Source organism: Halichoerus grypus, chromosome 1 (genome assembly GCF_964656455.1).
Source record: "Halichoerus grypus chromosome 1, mHalGry1.hap1.1, whole genome shotgun sequence".
Taxonomy (NCBI): domain Eukaryota; kingdom Metazoa; phylum Chordata; class Mammalia; order Carnivora; family Phocidae; genus Halichoerus; species Halichoerus grypus.
In genome coordinates, this window is record NC_135712.1 from 132,581,439 (window position 1) to 132,609,050 (window position 27,612).

The 27,612-nt window shown below is 38.7% G+C and overlaps 1 long non-coding RNA gene across 2 annotated transcripts in view; it reads right to left on the reverse strand.

The window, feature by feature from the left end:
* LOC144381844 (uncharacterized) overlaps positions 1 to 27,612 on the reverse strand; it is a 290,946-nt gene that overhangs the window by 178,400 nt on the left and 84,934 nt on the right. Inside the window, exon 1 of one of the 2 annotated variants that reach the window (XR_013447803.1) lies at positions 12,475 to 12,668. The exons of the other annotated variant lie outside the window; for it this stretch is intronic. This is a non-coding gene — a long non-coding RNA (uncharacterized LOC144381844). Of the gene's footprint in view, positions 1 to 12,474; positions 12,669 to 27,612 lie in introns of those variants that run through there. 2 annotated transcript variants of the gene reach the window in all.

Genomic DNA, 27,612 nt, shown 5'->3' on the forward strand with positions numbered 1-27,612 from the left:
TCAAAAGGTTGAGAATAGAGCTACTGTCTGACCCAGCAATTGCACTACTGGGTATTTACCCCAAAGATACAAATGTAGTGATCTGAAGGGGGGCCTGCACCCCAATGTTTATAGCAACAATGTCCACAATAGCCAAACTATGGAAAGAGCCCAGATGTCCATCGACAGATGAATGGATAAACAAGAAGAGGTATATATATATATATACAATGGAATACTACTCAGCCATCAAAAAAATGAAAACTTGCCATTTGCAATGACGTGAATGGAACTAGAGGGTGTTATGTTAAGCGAAATAAGTCAATCAGAGAAAGACAATTATCATATGATTCACTCATATGTGGAATTTAAGAAACAAAACAGAGGATCTTAATAGGAGAGAGGAAAAAAATAAAACAAGACAAAATCAGAGAGGAAGACAAACCATAAGAGACTCTTAACTATAGGAAACAAACTGAAGGTTGCTGGAGGGGAGAGGAGTGGGGGGATGGGGTAACTGGGTGATGGACATTAAGGAGGGCACATGATATAATGATCACTTGGTATTATAGAAGACGGATGAATCACTGACCTCTACCTCTGAAACCAATAATACATGTTAATTGAATTTAAATAAAAATTTTAAAAAGAAATACATAAAAAGAGAGTTAGACTTTACAAAACAAATAATTGTCATACAATGTGATGCATGTAACAACAAAACTCAGGGGAAACTGGTCCTATTTCTCCATGGAGTTCTTCACAAAGAAAGTTTTCAAAAGAGAAAAAAGGCTGTTCAGTTGAGGTCTTGAAGAACAAATAGGAGTTGAACAGAATGACAAAGTGGGAGAAAGGTATGCCAGGCAAAACAAAATTGAGCAAAGTCCTGGAGGCCTGAACCATCATGTGTTTCCATGAAACAGCAAGGGATTAAAAAAAAAAGAAGAAGAAACAGCAAGGGATTTATGTTAATGGGAGCACAGCCTGCCGGCAATAAAGCTGCAGGAAGTGAGCTTTTAGCAAGCTAGGCTGGAACCAGAAGAGTTGATTTGGATAGGAACTGGGCAGGATGTACATTAAGGGATTTTAAGGAATGCAGAAATATGAAAATTTTTTCACTCTAGAAAAATCACTCTGGAGTAATAACAGAGGATGCAAAGAAGGTAGGTGAGATCAGATGCAGGAAGACCAACTAAGGCGATTATTATTGTGAAGTTGTAAAATGGTGAGTGACAGTGAGAATGAAAAGGCATTTTTAACACTTACACATACACAAACCTATATTGTCAGGGCTCAATAAGTGATTGGATGTTGGAGTTACAAGACAGGGTAAAGCTGATGCTAATTTGCATGAGGAGAAAAGACAACAAGAGTAATAACACACTGTTAGTGGTAGTATAAAATGGTGCAACTACTATAAAAAGTCTGGCAGATTCTCAAAAGATTAAATGTAGTTACCATATGATCCAGCCATTCTATTCCTAGGTATATACCCAAGAGAAATGAAAACATATGTCTAGCAAAATCTTGTACAAGAATATTCATACCAGTATTATTCATAACAGCCAAAAGGTGGAAATAGACCAAATGTCCATCAGCTCATGAATGGATAAACAGAATATGGAACACCCATATAATAGAATATTATTCGGCAACAAAATTGATGAAGTACTGTTGCATGCTACAGCATGGAGAAATCTTGAAAAATTACGCTAAGTGAGAGAAGGTAAGGACAAAGGACTACATATTGCATGATTCCATTTATATGACATGTTTAGAATAGGCAAATCCATAGAGACAGAAAGTATATTGGTGGTTTCATAGCACTAGGAGGCTGAGACAAAATGGGGAGTGACTGCTAGCAGATACAGAGATTCTCTTTGAGGCGGCAAAACTATTCTAAAATTGACTGTGTTGATTATTGCCCCACCCAGGAATATACTGAAAACCATTGAGCTGTCACTTTATTTATTTTTTAATTTTTTTTAAAGATTTTATTTATTTGAGAGAGAGAGACACAGTGAGAGAGGGAACACAAGCAGGGGGAGTGGGAGAGGGAGAAGCAGGCTTCCTGCGGAGCAGGGAGCCTAATGCGGGGCTCGATCCCAGGACCCTGGGATCATGACCTGAGCCGAAGGCAAACGCTTAATGACTGAGCCACCCAGGCACCCCTGAGCTGTCACTTTAAAATGGATGAAATGTATGGTATGTGAATTATTTCTCAATAAAGTTGTTACTTAACAAGTGCTGGCAGTACCCATTCCCAGTCATAACCTCTTCAAGGGTAAGAATTATGCCACAGACAGGGGTGCCTGGGTGGCTCAATCAGTTAAGCATCTGCCTTCAGCTCAGGTCATGATCCCAGGATCCTGGGATTGAGCCCCACATGGTGCTCTCTGCTCAGTGGGGAGCCTGCTTCTCTCTCTCCCTCTGTGATATCTCTCAGTCTTGCTCTCTCTCAAATAAATAAATAAAGTCTTAAAAAACAAGAAAAGAATTATGCCACAGACATAGTAGGGACTCAGGAAAATGTTTACTGAACTGAAATCACATGGATAGATCAGAATCAAAGTGAAGGCAATAGCTAATCATTATGATACCACAGATTGCAAAATCTTTTAGACTTTGGTCATGCACCTAAATTAAGAACTATCCAAGAAAATACCAAAATGATGCCATGTGTTCTTTGTTCCACCTCTCAGGTATTAACCAGCATCAGGGTGTCCATAGCATCCTTGGTCGAATCATATGTAGATGATGTGTCCCCAAACCTGCTCTTTTAGTTGAACCTAATGACTGTTTCTCCTACATGGATGGGTTACCCTGGAGGACTGAATTGAGAAGTAAAGGAAAGGTATGGAAATCGGAGTTGAGTTTTGTTTGTTTGGCAGGTGTTGCTTTGGTTTGACTTATTTGATATGGTTTGGCTTTTGGAAGCAATGAAAAACATAAAGGAAGATTTTAACTTTTTAGAATGTAGTTCACCCTTATAAATACTGCTTGAGATATGATATGACTTTACCAATCAGCCCAGACATTTTTTATTTGATTTCTTTGCATGTTGTGTTTTGTTTTATTTAGCCTTGCTTTGTCTGGCCTACCCTAGCTTGGCTTGGCTTGGCTTTGTGCATGTTTGCTTTTGCTACTCAGGGATATTTATCAAGCCAGGCACTAGAATAGTAAGTCTAATGTTTATGGGAAAACAAAATAAAACCAAATTTAGCCATTTCATATACAACCTGTGGGTAAAAGATGAAAAGGACCTTTACTTCCAGATATTCAAGGCATCACTTCAAGAAAATACCAGAAAGCAAACAATTCCTAAAATAATTCATAAGTAAATCTGCCCCCCTCCACAGCACATTAGTTTACATCATTCTTGGCATTCTCTTATTTCTCCAGAAAAGCCATGAGTGTAGACAAGGGTAGTTTAAACAGGGAATGACTTTATTATAGCCTATAACCCTGAGCCCCCGAATAGAAATATGGGGAAAGGCTACGTCAAAAGTGATCATTTTCATCACAGTATACCTTGAGAGAGTTATCCAATTTATTCTCCTTGTAATGATTTGACACTAACAGGAGCTTTCCCTTTGGGTTGTCACCTGTCTCCAGAGGAATGTGGTCCACAGAAAATCATTCCTTCCATTCGTCAACCATCTAGGTAGAACTCAGAACCCACCCGCTATCATTTAGATCTCCAAAAATAACTAACTCTATAGTGGGACCCATTAAACAAATAAAGATTGAGACATTGTCAAAATGTGACTATACAGCATAGCTGGAAACATACCTCAAAAGGAAGATCATAAATATGGCAAATTGCATCCAACCTGTTTATACACTGAATCTAAACAGATCTCTTCTACACAACAGTAGAAATAAGTTTGCCTTTTCTAAGAAGATGCAACAATGTCAAAGTTGGAATATACATTTTCTAAATTCCATCAGTATAGTCAATTTATTAAGTTCTATCCTCAGGACTGACTCCACTGTACCCTGTTTCACTATTGTAAAGCACACCAGGAATCTATGCAATGTAAGATAATGATAATCATGCAAAATTTGTCTTTTATTAGGTGCTTTGCAAGCTCTTTAAGGCTGCCTACTGTGTTTAGTAGAGTAACAGTAATAATAATAAATGCTTATTAGTGTTCACTCTATGTCAGGCACTGTCCTAAGTTCTAAGAATGTACTAACTCCTTTAATTCTTATAACCCTATGTAGTAAATACCATTATTATACCTATTTCACACTAAAGGACTAAGGCAGAGAGATACTGAGTAACTTGTCAAACTCACGCCTAATAATAGCAATCTGGTTTCAAAGTCCCCATTTTTCCTGTTTTATTGAGATATAATTGACATATAACATTGTGTAAGTTTTAAGTGTAAAACGTGATGATTTGATACATTTATATATTGTGAAATGATTACCACATTAGGATTAGTTGACACTTTCATCATGTCACATAATTACCACTTCTTTTTTTCGTAGTAAAAACACTTAAGATCTACTTTCTTAGCAACTTTCAAGTATATAATATAGTGTTATTAACTATAGTCACCACGCTGTACATTAGATACCCAGAACTTATTAATCTTATAGCTAGAAATTTATACACTTTTATACCCAACATCTCCCCATTTCCCCCACTCTTCAGTCCCTGGCAACCTCCTTTCTACTCTCTGATTTGTGAGTTTGGCTTTTTTAGATCTCACATATAAGTGAGATCATACGCTATTTGTCTTTCTCTGTTTGATTTATTACACTTGCATAATGCCCTCCAGATCTACCCACAGATGCAGAGTACGTGCTTTTAAACATTACACAATACTACCTCAAAGTATAAAGTGGTCTAGGACAACAAACGTCTAGGACCTGGATTACAGTATCTTTGGAGTTTAGATATTTTAATTCTAATACAACTCAATGATACATAAAATAAACTTTGAAAAGGTATAATAAATGATAATATTTGCCCTTTATTAAGCCCTAAAATGTAACAGGCACTTTATTAGATATTCTTACTTATAGTACCTCATTTAATATTAACAACATTCTTGGGGCACCTGGGTGGCTCAGACGTTAAATGTCTGCCTTCGGCTCAGGTCATGATCCCAGGGTCCTGGGATCGAGCCCCACATCGGGCTCCCTGCTCTGGGGGAAGCCTGCTTCTCCCTCTCCCACTTCCCCTGCTTGTATTCCCTCTCTCACTGTGTCTCTCTCTGTCAAATAAATAAATAAAATCTTAAAAAAATATATTAACAACATTCTTATGAAGTAGGAATTATCATCTCTATTTTACATGTGAAGAAATGAGACAAAGAAGGGTTAAATCATTTGATCCTTTAATAATAATTTAATATGCAAATTCAATATGTGTATATTTAGTTTACAAAATCTTTCACTTAATATGAATCTATCAAAACAAATTGAGTGAAAAAATATTCAAAATATGTGTAATTTTCCATCAATCAAAACTCTGTCTGAAAAGAGGGAAAAAATATGATATTTTATATAAAATGGTCATTGAGCAAATGCATTTACCAGTCAATTTTGCATTGAAAATCAAGTTTGTGATGCACACTCATTTCTTTAAACCCTTCCCCACAAATATGATGGAATAACAAGAATAAATAAATGTTCAGGAAATCATTAATCATTTGTGGTATCAGCATCTGCAGAAACTGGAGGAGATTAAGTCTCTACTTATTAAAAGATTAATGAGTATCATCAGCTTGTTCTTGTACCCCCTTCTTTTTCAAATTTTCTTCAGCTCAGACATCTACAGTATACAGTATCTTCTGCTCTGTGTAAATGACCTTAGTTCCATGAATCCACGAGACTCCCACAATGACAACCTGCTTATTAATGTACCTCTATGGGCTTCCTTCCCTTCCCTAACTTCCCTACTTCCCTATTTGTGGTTTTTGGAATTATCTCCCATATGAAATACTCTCAATACTCACATCCTTCTCTTAGAGGGAAATCCAGCCTAAAACATTTTAACATAGACCTTGTTTTGCCATATGAAACTATCTTTTTATTTGTCATTCTTAATCTCAATCACATTCATCATTTTATCTCCAGCACACTGCCTGGTACATAAGGGTCTCTTTCTAGATGTTTTCTAAATAAATAGATAAAAGAATAAAAGAATAAGTTTCAAATCAAGTTTTAAATGTCCTTATGTCAGAATGCTACTTTATCATTAAAATCTAGCTTCTGCCTCCAGTACGGTATTGGGGGCCAACTATTTGGGAGCTAGACACCATGTGTGGTCCCCTACCCAAGAAAATCTATGTATCAGTGGGATTCTGTTTTCAGAGTCACCCAGAGCAGGAGATGTTCTCCTAACAAGAGACCCCGACTCTCAAGACCTCTCTGTCACCCTCCCAACTCCTCTCTCACCCTCCCCCATCTATGATCACTCAGGCAAAAAATCTGATTAATTTTTGTCTTCTCCTCTCCAACATGTACATGGTAACTAGAACTTGTCACCTTCAGTTCCCCAGTCACTGGAATCTGTCCATCTCTCCATCCTTATTGATATTGATTTGGCCTTAGTTAATGCCTTCATCATTCCTTGAACAAAGTATTTTAAATGACCCTTTTGGTCCCCTGCCTCTAAAACATTTTTCAAATTGCACCTGAAGTAATTTTTTTTTTTTTTGAAATATACATCTGATTCTAACATTCCTTGCTTAAAATCCTATAATGGTCAGGAAACAAACTGAGGGTTGCTGGAGTGGTGGGGGGTGGGAGGGATGGGGTGGCTGGGTGATAGACAATGGGGAGGGTATGTGCTATGGTGAGCGCTGTGAATTGTGTAAGACTGTTGAATTACAGACCTGTACCTCTGAAACAAATAATACATTATATGTTAAAAAAAAAAAAAAAAGAAGAAGAAGAAGATAGCAGGAAGGGAAAAATGAAGGGGGGAAATCGGAGGGGGAGACGAACCATGAGAGACTATGGACTCTGAGAAACAAACGGCGGGTTCTAGAGGGGAGCAGATGGGGGGATGGGTTAGCCTGGTGATGGGTATTAAAGAGGGCACGTACTGAATGGAGCACTGGGTGTTATGCACAAACAATGAATCATGGAACACTACATCAAAAACTAATGATGTAATGTATGGTGATTAACATAACATAATAAAAAAATGCATCTGCAAAAAAAAAAAATTCTATAATGGATTTTGCCCACAGAATATGTCCATATCCCTCAGCATAATTTCTAAGGCTCCTCCCGGGGTAGCTCCTCCTGTATGTCCAGCCTTCTGCCTCACTGCACTCCCCTGACACTTCAGATCCAGCAGTTCAGCTCACAGAGGAATTAACAGTCCCACCAAAGACTCCATGGTTTTTTCACATTTGCTATCCTTGACTGTTTGAAATTCTCTACTCCAAGCGTTCCTGGAAATGACTTCTCATCTTTTAATTCTAAATTCAAATGTCACTACTTCAGTGAAACTTTTCCCTCTCTCTCTTTCCCAAGGAGAATTACCCACTTTCCCTTGGCCCCACAGAGTACTGATACCTACTTTCACTTTTGGATTCCATAAAAGTGTAGTGCACTTTTTTTAATGTGTCTAGGCTGTACCTACCTACTTAAATGATCTCATTAGCTAAAAGAATGCTGGCTATATTCCAGGAAGTGAACTGATGATCAATCTTAATTTATTTTACAAATAGTTAGGTTTGTGTCCTTCTGTTAATCCATGATTGTAAACAAAAGGAATCTGAGGGTAGTGGTTCTTTGGCTCCTAGCAATAATAAAGCACTGTTCCTAAAGCCTGCTATTCTTCTACCTATTATTGTTATCAAAACAATAGCAATGTTTCAATCTGTTCAGGTCTTAGTTTCCCAAAAATATACAGAGGAAAAGGTATCTAAAAAGGTCGACTAAACAGTCATTATTGGATAGACAGCACAATTGTTTCCCAGGAAGATGCAAAAGTTTATTGGCATTGGTGACATGGAAATGTCTTCTGAAATATTTCAGATGGGCGGTCTCTCTTTTAATACAGTCACCCATTGTGACTATAATAACACAATTCCTTCCAGAGGGAGGCAACTCCAACCCAGTAAGGAAATGAAAGAACAAACAAATCAGAATAGTGCCCGATGAGGAAACCATTAGGGGTCCACTGTCTGAGAAGTAGAAGCTAAAGGAAACTCAGCTACATCCCCAGGGGAGTCCTCTGGCAGGAGAAGTTATTGTATGAAACTAAAGGTTTATTCACTAACTAAATTATACTTCAAGTTTTCAGTAATTATTTCCTGAGCCATTTGATAAAGAAATTGAGTAAGAAATTATCTATCAGTGCATTTAGCCTGAATTTTTATTCCACTTTAGAAAATACCAAGTCATATTACAAGTGCTGAGGTTAACAAATGTGGCTCTGAGTTTAACTTTTTCAAAATCCAAAATGGAAAAGATGGACCGCAAAGTGAGAAAAACCCTTGCTTTTCTCTGAATATGCAAATGGGAAGAGGGGCAAGAAGGAAAAATCAGACCCCACAGGAGTATGTAGTGATACATTTGTGAAATTAGACTTTTCTTATGAAAGGTCTCTTGCACCCCTTTAAGTTTTGGTTTCAAATGGAATTCAAAGATTCCACCCAGTGAGTGTATCTTCTGACCCTGAGCCAATGCAGAGGTGATGTGATTGAATCACAGACATGATTTATGTGCAGTAAACAGATGAGGTCTGTGTAAGCTCATCAAGCAATTTTATTTTTAGGCTAAGTTAACAACCTTCTCCTTATCTCTTGTAATTTCTCTACCTTATTTATTCTCCATCCATCCCAGTTCCCTTTTCCTATCCAATTTGTCCCACTAGTTCTTTCCCTCTACTTATTTCCCTATGTTTCACTTTCTTCACCTCCCTTCCATGCCCTTCCCATTTATACTAGTTAGGATTCCTGCAGAAACAAATTCTGAGACAAAGATTCAAGTACAAGTAATTTGTTTGGAAAGTGCAGGAAGTCCTGCAGAGGGGTGGGGAAAGAGGTCAAGGAAGGGGAAAAAAAATCAATAAAGGGTGTATATTAGGTAAGTGAACACTGGGTAACTGGAGTTTAATCCCGCAAGAAAATTCTGGAAAATCATGTAAAATCACAATGCCTTAGATTTTTCCCAGCTGAGTCTTGGGAGCTGGAGTACTTGTACACCAACTCTCAGCAGTCACTGGCTGAGGGTTGGTCCTAAGGAAGTTCATTTCCTGCTACCTCAGACCTGCCCTCAGGCAGAGGTCTACCCTGGCTTGAGAAAACAGGCAGAGATACAGAAACTGGCAACTGGAAGTGGCAGAAACATACTGAAGTTATAAAGCCCTAGAATGGGGCACTAAAAAACAGCTACCGCGCCTGTCCTCTTTCCTCGGATTCTATTTCCCCCATCGTAAAAATGACCTCCATCAGTGGTAATAATGTGTTAACAACTGGCAAAACAAATCAGAGGAGGCCTCAATTTTAAGACACAGTTATTAAAGGACTTTAGGATATGGCCAGTGATAACATGGATGGGCCAAATAAGCCTCAGAAAACCAGGAAGCCACTTAAAGCTTCAATGCCTCTATGGCAGCAGTGATAGACGAGCTGCCAGAGGACTATCAGAGCACCACAGAGAAATTTCAGTATCAGGCAGTGAGGGTCACTGGCAAGCATCACTGTGTATTAACCTTCATTTTAGAGCTAGCTGTGTCAAAATATGCTATGTTGACAAAAATGGTGTTTTCTTTAAAAAATCAGCATCCATCTACCTTCCTACAGTACTTGGCAGAGAAAGCTATTTTGCATAGTACATGAAAGTATAAGATAGGAATTAGACCAAGCAAATACGAATGCCAGTTTTGCTTCTTACTAAAGCAATTTATTCAATCTCTCTATCTCTGTTTTTCTATCTATAAAATGAGGATAATAATCTTTCAGAGAATATTGTAATATATATATGAATATATATATAATGTGCGTGTATGTGTCTTGTGTTTGGCAGAATGCTTAGGAGTCCTAAATGTGCTCAAAACATGAGGTGTGGTAGTTTTGTACAGTGTCAACTTCTCAACAACTAGAGCTAGAATAATGCTTCCCTTCTCTGTATAATTCTAGGTTAGCACTGGCCACAAAAGTAATTCACACAAGGTTTGGAAGGCAGAGATGAAGCAGTAGCCATTGCACTCTGATGGTCGGTGTCGAGCACCAGGCACTGCGGCAGCTCACACACACTTTCACTGACCTCTGACCTGCTTGGTTGGCATGGGGAAGCACCCAGATCTGCAGATCTTCCAGCTCCCACTGGTTCTCCTCCTTTAGCTTCTCTGGGGCTGGGGCCAGATGCATGTGCATCTACATAGTGAAGGGCACCAGCTTTTTGTCACTCACATTGTCAAGATTGGGGTTAGTGAGAGACAGTCATGGGTTCCAGTTCATCTTCATGGGCTCCCATCTCTCCTTGCTATCATTTGCATCCAGGATTCCTTCCTGATTATAGATCTGACTGATCTATAGAGACTTCCAGCCAAATATTGTACCAAATGGGGAGGCAACAGCCTGCAAAGCCTATCCCAGCAGCTCCCACAATTATATAAAGTCTAACCCAGTAATAAATCCCTTATTCTATGTCACAATCTGACTAATACAACATGGTAATTATGAGATAAGATGTTAAAATGAAACTATTTCAGACTCAGTGGTACCTAAGTGGTGCTGTACATAAGCCTTCAGAGAATAATAATGTAAGGTATCTGAGATAAAGGACAGGTGACAGCAAAAAATGATGATGTCATTCCTCTATTTATAATCCATTGGGGCTTTCCCATTGCACTCAAGATAAAGTCTAAACCTGTTAATATAGCACACAAGGACCTTCGTGGTCACAAATTCCCCTCTCCAGCCAAGCAGAAACTGCCTTCAATTATCCAATTCTTTCTCCTCTCCTCCTTTCTCTCCCCTTCCATCCCATCCCCACCCTTCCCTCTCCAGCTCTCCCTATTTCCCAATCTTCTCATAAGCTCTTCCATCTATAACATGCACTTTTCCAACACACACACACACACACACACACACACACACACACACACCCCTCTTTGATCTAGCTAATCTGTTTATACCTTACTCCTTTTAGGATAGCCAGGTTACTGGCTCCAAGAACCTAGTTTGGAAGTAGTTCCCTAAGCGTTCCTTATTTTCTCACCTCCTGACTTTTCAGTCTCTCTCTCCTTACTACCACCTCATCTTTGTTCCTCTAATTCCCAGTGATCTCTCAGAACTTAGATGCTACTGCTTCTTCAAACTTCCCTTAAACTACATTAAGTTCTCCTCCTGTGAGACACTTACTCTTGTCTTTATCACACAATATAGGAATTGGGTATTTATTCAACTGCTGCCCTTAGTAGACACTTAACTCTGGCTGCCATTTGTGATGGATACTATGATGTGCTTCCCAGGTCTCCCTTCAAAAATACTGACTGTACTTCAGTTTCTGGGAGAGCTGCTGGCAGAGAGCCCTCTGCTGCCTGCCACTTTGGGGGATTATAGGAAGTTGAAAACTGAAAAGAGCCACCTTGCCCAAAGTTGCACCCCCTATTAGAGGGAACCAACATTGATGCAGATGTATAAGACCCAGCCTTCTTGCCCCAGCACAGAACAGCTCTGAAGAGTCATTCTTCAGAACTCCCCAAATGGTTGGCTGAAGCTTCCTTTGAGACCACATCATGGTTCAATCTCTCCATCTACCCCATCTAGCTCTTTCCCTTTCCTTCCACAGGGTTTGATCCTAAGAACCTGCCCAAATATGCCTCTTGCAAACTAATATCTGTCTCAGAGTCAGCTTACCAGGGAACCCAATCTTATTACAGGGCCTAAAATGGGGTGCTACTCAATAAATATTTGTTGATTAAATACAAGATACAGATGGTGAAGACCCCAATCATCAGAAACACTGGAAGAACAGGGGAATAAACCTGAGAGACTATTATTCAGCTGCCTCAACTATTCAAGTGCTCTCTGGAAGTCTGAAAACATATGGTTGCAGAGTTACACAGACTGATCTACCCCCTACAAACTTTCTGTTGCTATAACCCCAGCCAGTAGCTCATTGGGGATGATTTAATTATATAAGGACACATAGCCTGGTTGAAGAAACCAAATTCTATCCTAGATAACTTGTGTTATTACTGGAAAACTAACCAAAAACTATGAGAATTCCTTCTTAAATGACAATAGAAGGAAAAGACATTCTAGAAAGAGAAAATGTTGGGAAGGAAGAACCAAAGACAAAGCCAAAAAAGCAAAGTAGTCTTTATGTTCAGGAAGGAATCAGAAGTTCACACTGTCTGGAATTTATAACAGAAAGTGACAGAGGATGAGGTGGGAGTCATACACAGAGCTGAGTGATAGATGGAGAAGTTAGTTGTAAAAAATTAGCATTAAAATATCCTAAACTTTCATTCAAATTAGTAACGACATTTATCTACAAATCAGTTACCTTTTAATGTTGATTGTTTTCCAAAAATACTTTTCCATCGAGGCCTCTGGGTGGCTCAGTCGGTTAAGCGGCTGCCTTTGGCTCAGGTCATGATCCCAGGGTCCTGGGATCGAGCCCCGCATCAGGCGCCCTGCTCCGCGGGGAGCCTGCTTCTCCCTCTCCCTCTGCTTGCCACTCTGGCTACTTGTGCTCTCTATCTCTGTTAAATAAATAAAATTTAAAAAAAAATACTTTTCCATTAAAATCATTAAATCCATGTTTCACTCCCTATAAATCTAATCTACTCCCAAAGATTAAGTTATCTTCTAAGCACTTTAGGTTCAGATACCATCTTACTTGTCATTTAATGCAATAAATTAAGTATATTAATAAGCAGAAGATATGGAATATGATAGATAAAGGCGAAGTTTTGTCATGATATCTAAACAATAAAAATCAATATGTAGGGAACCCTGGGTGGCTCAGTTGGTTAAGCGTCTGCTTTTGGCTCAGGTCATGATCCCAGGGTCCTGGGATCAAGCCCGGCATTGGGCTCCCTGCTCAGCGGGGTGCCTGCTTCTCCCTCTGGCTCCTGCTTCCCCTGCTGGTGCTCTCTCTCTCTCTTTCTGACAAATAAATAAATAAAATCTTTAAAAAAAATCAATATGTAATAATCTATTGTGAATTCTGTTAGAAGACAAATGTTTGCTAAACAATTCTACACCCTTCTAAAAATGTCAAGTACAGAGGCTTACACTGAAAATTTCCAACATCTTGTCCATCTGCTTGCATCCAGTAAAATAAGGAGCATTCATTTGATCTCTATCATAGCAGTTACCACAATCTAGGATTATTTGTGCTTTATTTATTTATATACTGTCTCCTTATATTAACTCCTTGAGAGCAGAAATTATGTTTTATTTGTTGTTTTTTCCTGATTTTATCTCTAACACCTAGATTAGCACCTCTCTCACAACTGACACTCAATAATTAAAAATGGGGGATTAGAATAAGTGAATAATGAATAATTATGAACTGAAAAAAAAAGTCATTTTGGAGGACTTTAATTATATTGCTAGCAACCTTAGAGACACTGATGAAACTGAGTTGGAGCCACTGAAACCCTGATTTTTAATTCTCAACAAGTGGAATGGTAAAAAACAACATGTGTTTACTACTCACACATTTTTGTGCCTCCATCAAAATATCATCCCCATCAGCATGTTAGAGTTGAAGAAAGAGAGAATGGATGGTAGATAAACCCATTTTATGAGTTAGGGTTCTTTGGTGACAAGTGACAGAAACCCAATAGTTAACTTAAGCAAAGGAGAATTAGGTTACCAAATCAAAAACAAAGCAAAACAAGATGAAACAAAATCTAACCACAAAGCCAAAAATCCCTACTGGGATTTTCACTGGAATACATTGAATTTATAGGCCAATTTGAGGAAAGTCGTTATGTCAACTATGTTTCAACTATGTTGAAACTTTTATAAAAATGTATCTCTTCATTAAGAAATTTTCTATAATGTATTTCAACAATTTTTTATTTTTTCTTCATAAAAATATTACATGTTTTCTGTTATATTTATTTCTAGATTTCTCTACATAAACATATACACATATACACACAAGTGTGTGTCAACATTTAAGTAACATTTAAGAATTATATATTCTAGTAGTTATTTTGTATATACATGAAAATTAAATTGAACAATGTACACTGAATTTACATCCTGTATAGGCCAGCCAGAGATGTGCTACAAACCTCAAAACTCAATGGCTGTGTTCTTGTGCCACTTTTATGAGAACAGAAGATATCTACAATCTTCCATGTCCATGAAGTGTGAGGTCTTTGGTCCATTACCTTGTAAGAGTACAAATCTGAGTAGTTGCTAGGTAGATTTGACCCTTGAGGCAAGTCACAACATTTAGTCCTAAGCCTAAGCCAGCCTTGTTCTAAGTTAAACAGGAACGTGGAAGATTCTATTTTCTAAAAAGACCACAATAATGTCTCCTATTCTTCATGCTCTTCTACAGTGTGACCTTGCCAGTAACTTACCAAGAGGTGGCACTTACTTCCCTTCTCCTTGAATTTGGGTGGACCCATGATGGCTTTGATAAATAGAATATGGCAACAGTGACGTTCTATGACTTCTGAGGCTAGATCATAAAAGATGATGTGGCTGCTACCTTGTTCACCGAGACATTCACATTTAGGGCTCTGAGACATCCTATAGGAAGTCCAACTACTCAAAGGCCTCCGTAATGTGAGGAAGTCAATCCCCATGAAAAGACTGCATATAGATGCTCCACTTAACATACCCAGCCAAGGTTCCAGCCAACAACCAGCACCAATATCCAGACATGTGAGTGAAGAGCCATCTTTAGAAATGGATTCTCTAGCTCTCAGCCATTTGAGTTTTCCCAGCTGAAGTCCCATCACAAAGCAAAGAAATCTATCCCTACTATGTCCCTATTGAATTGCCAACCCAAAGAATTTGGGGCTTAATAAATGGTTGTTATTTTAAACCACACAGTTTGGAATGGATCACTATACAGCAATTGTAAATGGAGCAGGGTTTAACCAAATTTTTCTGAAACCTCCAGGGACTGGGGTCTAGAGCCTTATTTCTAAATTCTGCTGCAGAGTGAATCATGTCAGAGCAAGGCTATGGAGAATGCTAGTATCTAAATCCCAGCCTACTAGATCCAGGTTGAGAAACTACTCATTTGCTCTCAGGATGATGCATATTCAGAATCTTGGGGTTAGTTCTTTTTTGAGCCTCTATGTTTCCAATCAAGGCCATAACACCTTTCCAAGAACTTTAGAGTGCAGGATCAAGGGAGCCTACAGAAAAGACAGCCATGCCCACTGTATCTCTGAATAACTGACACAGCCAAACTTCAGACTGAGCCTGGCTCAGTTACTTTAGCTTAACTTTGTGTTTTCTGAAAGTATGCTTTGCTCAGCTACTTTTGTAATTTTCTTTTTAACAGGATAGCTGAAAAAGAAACATACAAAGGGGGGTGGGGGAGCAGCTGTTAAAAACACACATTGTGTCAAATAATTAATTGCTCCCCAAAATACAGTTTAGCTGACAGAACCTAAAATGAAGTCAAACCTTGTATCATCTTCCATGTTCTTATGTCGATTCTTCCTTTTGGATGCCTAAAGCAACATTTCTCTAACTTTCTTCTTTGACTGGAACAGGGAGAAAAACATTCACAGTCCTCTTTGTTATAATTTCCTCTTTCAAAGTAATTGCTTAGAATATCACCCCAGTAAATTCAGAAGGTTTTCTTTAAAGTGTTATTCCTTACTTCCAACATGAGTAATTCATATAAATATAAAAGTCCAGCTCCCCATAAAAGATGATTATGTGCTAAAAAGACTTTGATTTTAAAACTCTGAAGTTGCTGAGTGGGTTGCAGAAAGATGCCAAAAGAATCCTTTGAGGGGAAATGTCTTTTCCATCTTTTCCTGAAATTGCTTGTTTTCACTTTGGAAGGAAGATGCAAGTGTCTCAGCTTCACAGTTTGAGGAACTTTACCCTAGAGGCAAGAATTCTAGCTATCAGAATCCCAGGATAGTAGCACTAATCAAAAGGCCTCTTGTTGGGAGACATAAGCATCCCATGCAAGATAAGAGTACCAGTTCCTTGTGCATCCTGCTGAAAACTATATTTGCCTCCTTCTAGAATAAGAGGTCATCCTAGGTTTTTCAGAAGTCTGGTTATTTCTAGAAATCAAACCCAGGTCACTTCTGTTAATAGGAATGTTCTGGCAGCTTACAGCTTTGCTTTTAATGGCTTTTAAATCTCACAGAAGGATATTCTGAGGTGGGAAATTGTTATAGAAAGAATCATAGTGGGGCGCCTGGGTGGCTCAGTCGTTAAGCGTCTGCCTTTGGCTCAGGTCATGGTCCCAGGGTCCTGGGATCGAGCCCCACATTGGGCTTTCTGCTTGGCGGGAAGCCTGCTTCTCCCCTCTCCCACTCCCCCTGCTTGTGTTCCCTCTCTCGCTGTGTCTCTCTCTGTCAAATAAATAAATAAAATCTTTTAAAAAAATAAAAATAAAAATAAATTTAAAAAGAAAAGAAACAAAGAATCATAGTTTCAGGAAACTGGGACCCTATAGAGATGGTGATTCATGTGATAGCTAGTCTCCAGGATATTCTCCAACAGTCTCTCACCCTCTGTTTGCATAAACCAAGCCTGCATGCTAATACCACTGTCCTGGGAATCTGCGCTAGATTTTCCATTGCTTTGACCAACTGAATGATGAAGAAGCAGAGTTTTGGTAATCTCTTTCTCCCTCAAGGAGCCTTGAGCTGCTATGTAAGAAATCCAGGTTATCCTGCTGAAGTGAAAGATGAGACACCAAGTGGAGAGAAAGGTCACATGCAAAAGCACCAATGTGCAAAATAACTACTGTTTGTTAGCACTGCGTTTCATCAAATTATTGAACTTTCCTGAACCCCAATTTCTGAATTTGTAAAAATAAGGACAATACCAATTTCACACTCTTGTGAAAATCAAATGAAATCATTCTCTCTTCTTTAGGTTTATTGAGTACCTACTGAGGCGCTGAGGATACAACAATAAATAAATTATGAACATTGCTTTACAAGAGACTGCATTCTAGAAGACACATATAAATCCCTGAGCTTAGTCTCAGACTATACTTTAAAAAAATTAATAATAATGATAATAATATGGTCTCAAGTTGTACAGTGCACTGAGGGACTATAAAAACAGAACATATAAGGCGTGAGTGGGGCGGGGGGGAAGGGTGCTGCAGAGGGAGAGAGAGAATCTCAAGCAGACTTCATGCCCAGCATGGAGCCCAATGTGGGGCTCAATCTCATGACCCTAGATCATGACCTGACCTGAAACAAGAGTTGGACATTTAACCGACTGAGCCACCAAGGCGCCTGGCATAACTCTTATCTTTAAGAAGCTTTTAATGTAGTTAAAAATCTAAGACTAACAAAACAATAAGAATACTGACTACATATTATTATGTTCTAAATTCTACAAATGCTGCCCAAGAAATTTAAAAACTGGAAAATGAAGTGTGGAGTAGTAGTCTTTCAATGCATGATAGAGGTGAGAGCAAGCCAAGTTTCAGTAGGACTGTAGGTTTTGCGGAGGTAGTGATATGGGAAGGTGATATTCCTAGATGGGAAACAACTTAAGCAAGGTAATAACTAGTGCAGTGTTGTCAATAGAACTTTCTGCTGCAGTGTCATATATGTGTTATATATATGTGCTGTCTAATATATTAGCCCCTAGCCACATGTGACTATGGCACAGTTGACATGTGGTCAGTGTGATCAAGAAACTGAATTTTTAATTTATTTAATTTTAATTAATTTTAATTTAAATAACCACTTGTGGGTAGTGGTTACCATATTGTATGGCATATACTCAAAGGACTTGGAGAAAACCAGCCATGACTTTTTCTATTACTTTGAGTGATGCCATCCAAGCTCAGTTGACATAGTAAGATTATTTGCCTGCCACTACTTCACCCCAGCTCTCCACTCCAAAGTATAAAACAGACTGTCAAAAATAAGTCTTTCGGGCCCTGGGTGGCTCAGTTGGTTGGGCAACTGCCTTCGGCTCAGGTCATGATCCCGGAGTCCTGGGATCGAGTCCCACATCCGGCTCCCTGCTCAGCAGGGAGTCTGCTTCTCCCTCTGACCCTTCCCCCTCTCATGCTCTATCTCATTCTCTCTCTCAAATAAATAAAAATCTTAAAAAAAAAAAATTTTTTTTTAAATCAACAGATAAGTCTTACCCAGGGCACCAGAGCATCCAGCTCTTGATTTCCACTCCAGTCATGATCTCAGTCAGGGTCATGAGATTGAGCCCTGCCTGGGGCTCCACGCTGAGCATGGAGCTTGCTTAAGTTCTCTTTCTTCCACTCCCTCTGCCCCTCCCCACCCCACTCACTCTCTCTCTCTCACAAAAAAATAAATAAGCGAATAAGTCTTTCCCTGCAACATAAATCCAGAGCAACATGAATTGCCGAAGTTTTATTCTATTCTCACATCCACACTTTGGGTTTATCTGAACCAAAAGTTTCTCCCTTCAAAGGAGTGGTATTTCCTATAAAATCCAGAGAAGAATGGAAGTGTGTGTGTGTGTGTGTGTGTGTGTGTGTGTGTGTGTGTGTAAAGCAATAGAAGTTTATTAAGTGAATATACAGAAAAAGTTCTCAAGAGTGAGAGGTGTCCCGACAGGGTTGCCAACGAGGGCCTTTAGGGTTGGTCTTTTATAGAAAGCTAACCAGGGAATTTAAATCCTTTTAACATCTCTATTGATAACACCTTCAATGGCTTACTTCCTTTTTAGCGGCTGGTTATTCTTTGTTGGTCACAGGTGATTATCATAAAGACACCCACCCCCACACCACCCACCCCACACGCCTAGGACAGGGTGATCCTGCACCCCATACACCTACGGCTGAGTGGTCCTCCACCCCACATGCCTGGGGCAGGGTGGTCTTCCACCCCATTTAAAAAACAAACTAACAAACCAAAAACAACCAGCAATGAAGAAAACAACTAATAGCTTTTAGTATGTATCAGTTTCCTTGGTTACAGGTAATAAAGAAAAAGGGGAGGAGCAAAAACATTTGAAGTACGAACAGCTGGACCAAGAGACCAAACCAGATAAAGGGCTCAAAGCTCACGGTAACATTTAAGCCACTAGCAAAGCAGAGTCAGAAAATGAGAGAATTATCCTGATGGTCCAAAGCAAAAATGAAATCTTTCACCTGGAAACCACCAGGTAATTTCAAGTGAGAGGATTTTTTGGTTGTTGTTTTCTGTTGCGTTGAGCTGATAATTGCCAGGGCTTATTTTCTCAAAATACCCTTCGGCATAGCTATAGATAAGAAAAGCGCAGAAGGGCCTATCAGGAACTAGATGAATATGATGGGACCCACATCCCTTTAGGAACTAAATCATGGCCAAATAGGAAAACCAGAAGAGAATACATATGAGTCCAGAAGCCCTGAGGAATATAAGATGAGATAGCTGTTTTGTTTTGTTTTCAAGAGGCTTTCGATGATGCTCCATGCCCAGCTGTCAACACTAGGTCTAAGAAGGCCTGAGTTGTGAGGGAGGGAGATGTCATTCCAGAAGTGCTGCAGCAGCCATCCGCATTACTGCATTGGTTCACATTAGTAGGCACTTGGAAGGCCGTTTTGTCACAACTTGTCCTATTTCTCTCCAATAGGCCTAATAGAAAGTCTCATTAGAGTGTGGAAAACATGCATATGGATGTCCTGATGCAGGGAAATGGCCCCTAGGGAAAAGTGTACTCGTTAGACTAGTTAGTGAGGAGGAGAAATAAGCCAGACAACAAGAAATCAACTGCAGAATCAGTTTGGGTGATTGTCTTGGATTTGAAATGCCTGTCTGGCAAGACCCAGCAGATCTAGAAAACCAGAGTAAGTGCTGTAGTATAGTATACCAGGGAAAACTCTCAAGTAATGGATTAGCCAGTGTAGGACAGGCAGCTGAGACTGGCTTTGCCCTCCAGCAGGTTAAAAGGCCGACACAGTGGAGGGAGGCTCTTTACGTGTACATCAACCACAAAAGAATCCCCCTCACTGTTCAGCACATTGTGCTGGAGCAGTCAGATTTCCAGAAATAGACTCGCCCAAATCCCCTTTTTATATTTTCCAGAGCTGAAGCTGAACTTTCAAGGGGCATGACTTTGCTTTTATTTTTCACTCTTCTTTTCATCAATGATTGAATTTCCTAGTGTTGCTTTCAGATCAGATGTTATTTTGGGCACAACTCAAAGAAAGCCCTCCATATACATGGAGAAGTAGTGGGTGGCAGAAAAGTTCAGCTTCATTCCTGATTAAGCAAAGAGACACATCAGGGGGTCCAGGAGAGGCGGAGAAATGCTAAAGGCTCCAAAGTCGTTGGAATGAACAAGTATTTGGCTACACAGGATGATGCTGGCTGATGTTCAAAGTCTACTAAGTTTTAAAGAAGGATTTTCAGTTTTTCCAATACCAGAGCTATTGTTCACATTTGCTATCACAGACAACATATTTAACCATTACTCCTGTAATTAAAAATTTTAGGGGTGCCTGGGTGGCTCACTCTGTTAAATGTGTGACTCTTGATTTTGGCTCAGGTCATGATCTCAGGGTCGTAAGACTGAGCCCCAAGTCAGGCTCCCTGCTCAGTGGGGAGTCTACTTGCCTCCTCTCCCGCTGCCCTTACCCCTGCTCAAGCATGCACTCTCTCTCTCTCTGGAATAAATAAATAAATCTTTAAAAAAAAAGAAATTAAAAATTTTAACAGTAGAAGCTATACAAACTCACCATGGTTTTGCAGTTAAAACCTGAGCTAGCCTTCTCTCAATAGCATAGCAACTCTCCAGTCCTTGTTCATAACTTACCCTCAAAATTCCATTCCTCTCTCTTGTCTGCCAGGAGATATTTGTTAAGTCTGAGACCCTGTGCAAAACCATTGCCTAATTGTCTTACTTAATTTTCATGATCACACACTGAGGGAAAATTGGGGATCAGGCAGATAAATAACTTGCCCAAGAATAGAGAGATCATAATCAGATCTGATGTGAAATTTATACTCAAAAGCCTTCTGTTTGACCACAAGGAGAGAGGAGCATTTACTTTAAATTCAATATTTGAAGATTTTGATATAATGGTATGAGGGGGGAAATCCCACTACTTCCAGTGACTTATCCACACGAAGACAGCACAAGTCATTATTTTCTCTTTATTGGTTCCAAGGTGTATTGGAGAAACAATATCACTTTAATTTACTCCCCAGGGACGAAATAACAAAATATGCTGGCATCTTGAACCTGCCAAAACAGAACTGAATTTTTTTTTTGGTCATTCTTTCCTTCCTTGGAAGTCTAATCCATCAGGAACCACCTGGGACAGCGCCCACACCCGCTGCAGCATCACTTCTCAGCTGGGCTCCTTCCCTACAAGCTCCTCAGCTGGATCCTAGGCAAAGAAAATGTGTTTTTGCTTGGGGAAAAAATAACAACAGAAACAACGACAAAAGGAAAAACCATAGCAGCCCACCCACATATCTACCTTAAGAAGCTAAAATCAAATGAGGTGAATAACTGAGAACAAGCTTCATATATTCAGACCTGGAGTTTAAAAAAAAAAAAAAAAAGATTTTCACCTACTTTATACATGTAATGAGAACCCTTAAGCTCTCATTGAAGATGTCTTCAAACAAATGGGGAAGTATTCCCCAAATATATATCTACTTTGTTTACCCTGTCTTAGCTTCCAGAGATGTTTGAAGACAAGAAACTTAAGCCCCACTTTTCTCTTTGACATTTCTTCGTAGCAGAGTGGTAGACTCAGGATGAAAGAAGACCGTTCTCTTCTTCTGAGCCATCCTTAAGAAGATGAAATATATTAAAATATGACTATCCAGGGGATGGTGACAAGTTTGTGGATGATTTTTATATCTATCATTTTTACTAATCTCTATTTCCTATTTCTAAATGATTGCCTTACTTATATTGTTAAAGGCTGTTTCATTTAGAAAGGAGAGTTAAAACTTGCATGTAAGGAAATAAACAAGAAGAAACTGATATGTTCCTATAACTTCAGAGATCGCTAGGAAACAATTTTAAGGCTTCGGTGGGTCCCTATAGTTCTCAGGGCTTTGCCTTTGGGAATTCAAAGCTTGGGCATTAATAGAACGTTGTGGACATCTCCCTGGAGCAGAAGGCAGCAAGTCAATTCAGCAATGGGATGACCTTGAGCATATCAATTAACTTCTCCAGTTCTTGATTTGCTTATTAGAAAAAGATACACTGTATGCACTCTAAAGACCTCTTACAGTCCTAACTGTACTCAGAATTCAATGCAATGTGCCATATTTAGACTGTAATGAATGCTGCTGCTGCTGCTGCTTGAGATAATTAGGTATCCTTTGGGATTGCAAGATGGTAAATGGATGCCTGTTTCTCTCAAAGGATATTATTCCCCCATCTGCCAATTCCCTTGAGCCAAGATAATAATCATTAGTCCTTTCCTGAATTTGTTCTTGTCTCTTTTATTACACATATAGTTTGAAAATGATGTACACTCTCTTATCCCATGCTGAGATATATTTGAGAAAGCAAGGCACACAGTATTATCTGTCCTCTTACCATTTCTATAGTCAAGTGGTCATCACCCTTAACCTGCTGGAAAACACCACAGAACCTCAAAAGAACTCAAAAACAGAGTGGTTAGATGTAATGTCATAAATACAATGATAGCAAATACCTAGGGAAGGCCATTTCTATATGGGCTGGCCAGAAAAGTCCTCTCTGAAGAGGAGGGATTTAAGCTAAAATATGTTGGATAAAGAATCAGGCATGAGCAAGGCAAGGAAAGAGCTCCCTAAGAGGAAGGAACAGCATGTACTAAGATCCCGAACAGTGCCATATTCCAGGAACTCAGAGAAGTCCAGTGTGATCAACCAGAGAGAAAAGCACATGAAATGAACTTGGAGAGTCAGGAAGGCCTGGTTCATACATCACACTGCAGGCTGTGCTAAGGTTTGCTGCTGAGCACAACAGGAGCCATTCCACAGAGGTATGTTATCAGATCCAAGTCTTTGAAAGAAAAAGTACTTGCTGCTGTGTGGGAAATCAATGTTGGGAGTGTGGGGTAGCAAGAATAAAGGTGGGAAGAACAGTGGGAAGGGTTCAGAGAACTCTGCAATAGCTCCAAGAAGAGTTGACTGGACCCCAATGGTTATGGAAATGGGGAAAGTGAGTGATATTTAGAGATATATTTGATATAGATATAGATATATAGATAGATGATGATAGATAGATGATAGATAGATATCAAACTTCTGGGTAGCATTAGACCTAATTTACCATATAGATAGATAGATAGATAGATAGATATAGATATTTAATATATATATATTCTACTTTTGGAAGTAGAAACAACAAAACTTGATAGGGGGTGAGTAGCTGAAGGGAAGTGATGACTCCTCAGGTTCTGGGTCAAGTAACAAAAAGATGAAGAAATTTAATGACATAGGAAAAACTAGGAGAAACCCAAGTTTTTGTCATGAAAGCAAGACTAGATGGGTTTCCCTAGGGAGAGAAGACAGAGGAGGGTGGAGAACACAAGACTAACATCTACAACACAGAGTGAGATGGAATAATGAGGTAAAAAGAAACCAAGAGGGTGTATTGTACCAAAACCCAAGAGTGGAGAGTATGTCAAGAGGGAAAATAGTAAACTAGGTCTAATGCTGCCCAGAAGTTTGATAAAATGAGACCTGAAAAGTGACCACTGCACATGGCAACATGGAAATCATTGGTGACCTTAACAAAATCAGTTTTTAAGTATTTAATTAAGTTTTTAAAGGTATGCTGGGGAAGTCAGCTTTGGTGTATCAAGGAATGAATGGGAAGAGAGAAAGCAAAGGCAACACACCCATGCAATTCTTTTGTTATTTAATTTGATTTTTGAATAAGAAATATATTAATATGACTCAAAATTCAAACAGTACAACAGAGTATGGAGGGTGAAGTCTCCCTCCCACACATGTCCATATGCCCCACTGTTCTTCCTGAGCTACTCTATGCCTAATTATGCAATGTGCTTGCCTTTTTTTTGTTTGCTTTTTATACAAATGACAGTGTACTATATACATGATCCTAGAGATCATTCCATATCACCATATAAAGAGTTTTCTTAATCTTTTAAAAACTCTAGTATTCCATTGAAAGGATCTATTTAATTAGTCACTATTTGATGTTTTGCTATTAAAAGCAGAGATGCAATAAATATCTTTGTATGTATGTCATTTTGTAAATGTGCAGGTTTACCTACTGAAAAAATTTGGATGTGGAATTGTTATCTCAAAGAGTGTCATTTGGGAAAATACCATCATATGCTACAGATGCAGAAGACTTTCTTGTTTGGGGTTGAACAAGGTAGCCCAGAATTTTTCCAAACCTCTTAAACTATGATGGCAAGGCCCCTCCTTCATTCTTTTCTGCAAGTTGCAAAATTAATTGGCACAGGGTACCATCTTTAAAAAATTCCAAATTATTCCACCTTTAAACATATTCCAAATCAGTTGTTAATAGAGAAATCGGTATTTCCTAAATAGGTAAAATTTTTGTTTTCAGTACTCTGAACATCATGAGATTAAAGCAGCAAAGTAGAAATTCCTGATAAAGTTATTCATAACACTAGACCAACTGAACAAAGTTCCAGGTGACAAATTGATATCCAGTGAGTTTCAGGGCATTTTCTTCTTACATTCAATCAGTTTGTTTTGTGACTGTAGAGGCTTTTTGTGCATAATGCTTAATATTGAAGACAATAAGATGTCTAAAAAAAACCAATTAGCTTTCTTTTTGTTTTGTTTCGGTTTTTCTATTTTTTTACAATTTATTTTTTTATGATTGTGATTATGTTACATAGGATCATGGCCTTCATCTTTCAAGAAGATTCTCTCCCTTATCTGCTCTGAAGAAGCAAGTGGACAGGTTGTGAGATCCATGTGGCAAGGATCTAAGGACAGTCTCAGGGCACCGAAGGTAACCTCCAGCCAATACCAGCAAGGAACTGGATCCCTCCACCCTACAACTATAGGGAACTGAATTCTGCCAACAAGCAAGCGAGCTTAGAAGCAAATAACCCCCCACTTGAATCTTCAGATAAAAACCCAGGCTTGTCGGATGCCTTTACTGCATCCTTGCAATGGACAAACTAAGCTATGCCTGGACTCCTGACTCACAGAAACTGTGAGAAAATACATTTGTGCTTTTTAAACCACTGCATTTGTGTTATTCAGCAAATCAAATTAATACAGCATGATTTTCATAATTGGTAAAAACTTAATTCTGCCATATTTCATAGAGTAACTTTTAGTTCCAATTATAACCCAAAAAGAGTTTGACCATGTTTTAGTCCAATTAATAAAGTTGTGATTTCCCTCTAAATAAGCCTCACTTTTATAATTCAAAATGTGAACTCTGGTAATTTTATGATGCAAGTCATTTTACATAATATATCTTTCCATTTCAAAACATGCAAGGTAAATGAAGATCTGAAGTGGATGCTAATAAGAAAAGTATATGCGTTGCTCTGACTTTATTCTTTAATTCTCTCTTTGCTATGACTTCCAAACTTGCAGAAATTTTATTTCTCTGATTCGGGGCTACAGAGTAGAAAAGGTGAAAAAAGAAATTAGCGTTTACTCTGTGCCTGCTGTATTCCAAAACCTGGACTAGATGTTGAACATATAATCTTTCCTTTAATTTTCATAATTGCCCTGCAAGGCAGGTGTTAACTTCACCATTTTACTGATGAAGAAACTGAGGCTCAGGGAGCTCACATTACATATGTAAAGTATCACAGGTAGTAAATAGCTGAGTCCTGGTTCATACCCAAAGGGTGTTTGTCGCCCAGTCCCACACTTTTCCCAATCTACCAATTTAGAGAGTAGAATATTATTAAAAACAAAAAGATATGCATCTGAATATTGCTAAATTCTGTGCAAGTCACACTAAGGAAAATTTTTAAACATCCTTTTCCTTAGTTTATATTTATTTCCTTATTTTAGTTTATATTTCCCTAAATAGTTTATATTCTAATAGGCTTGGGTCACTCGGGAAGGGGCAGGAGAGGTGGGAGACTCAGGGAAAACAAGTACAGTGGAGAACTGACCAACAACATTGGAACCATCTGGGAGCTCGTTGGAAATGCGGAATCAGGCCCCACCCACACCTACTGGATCAGAATCAGCATTAGCAAGATTCCTAGGTGGTACGTATTAAAGTTGCAGAAGCACTATGGTTGAGAGATTAAGAAATTCTTCCTCTCTGTGGACTGAATATCATAAAAAGAAAGGAGCTGTTTTCTATTTAAATTTTAAATGGGAAAAGATACATGGATGTTGATTTTTGCAGGATATTGGGATTTTCCCAGTCAACTCTTTAAAGTTATCCTTAGAAATAGAAGGGTCCATGCCTGTAATTTCTCACTGGCTATCTCTAAATGAAATCCCCTTCTTTGCACATCCACACCAACTTATATCACAGTACATAGAAGTACATGTGTTTTGTGTTTTATTCTTCAGATGGACACTAACAACTCAGCCTCTATATGCCTCCTAAAGATCCTCTTAGCTCATGGATTACTAAAGCAACCTAACCAAAACATTTTTGGTACACCTAAGAGATCTAAAAAGATACTTCTTGAAGAGGCAAGATATATAATGCTATTTGCCAGTCACCTAACCAAAACAGCTTTGTTTTCCCACTTTGCAGTGAATGCACTTAGAACAACTATGAAGTTAACTACGATTAATGCTCAACCTTAATTCTTTTTTTTTTTTGAGATTTTACTTCTTTATTTATTTGAGAGAGAGAGCTTGAGGGAGCAGGGTGAGGAGCAGAGGGAGAGGGACAAGCAGACTCTGTGCAAAGCGCAGAGCCCCAAGCGCAGTTCCATTTCACAACCCTGAAATCATGACCTGAGCCGAAATCAAGAGGCATCACTTAACCAACTCCAGACACCCAGGTGCCCCCAAACTTTATTCTTTTAACCTACGTTGATATGCAAAACACAGCTAAATTCCATTAGATTTGAAATGATCCTGATAAAGAGCACATTCTTCATTAAATTTTAACCAGGGGCTCTATTAATTACACATTTCAAAACAGACCCTTGATAGCTTGATTAAAAGGTTTCTTGCTTCATGTTGTGAGACTCCTTCCCATGTGGTTTCCAGTTTTATTATCAGGGGAACTCTTTTTTTATCATTGTTTGCTAGGGAGGGCATTCTGGTTTAAAACTTGAATTTCCAAGGATTTATTTCAAACCGCTTTAAGACATTTGGTATTTGAAAAGATTTATGTACCAAAGTGTTAGGGTAAGTACAAAGCACAAATTCTTGAATCCCAAAGAAATCAAATGTCTTCTAGTTTCCCTTCTGTCTTCATTATTGAAACCCCTTCAGTGTAAAAGCTCCAATATACACATTATCGTTAATAAACAATATATAGTTTAAACCTCATAACTGATTTTTAAGGAAGTTTCATATTACTGCATATAAGTAACATGAAGGTGGAGCATTTGTTTTTTATGGGTTCTCCTCCATATTCT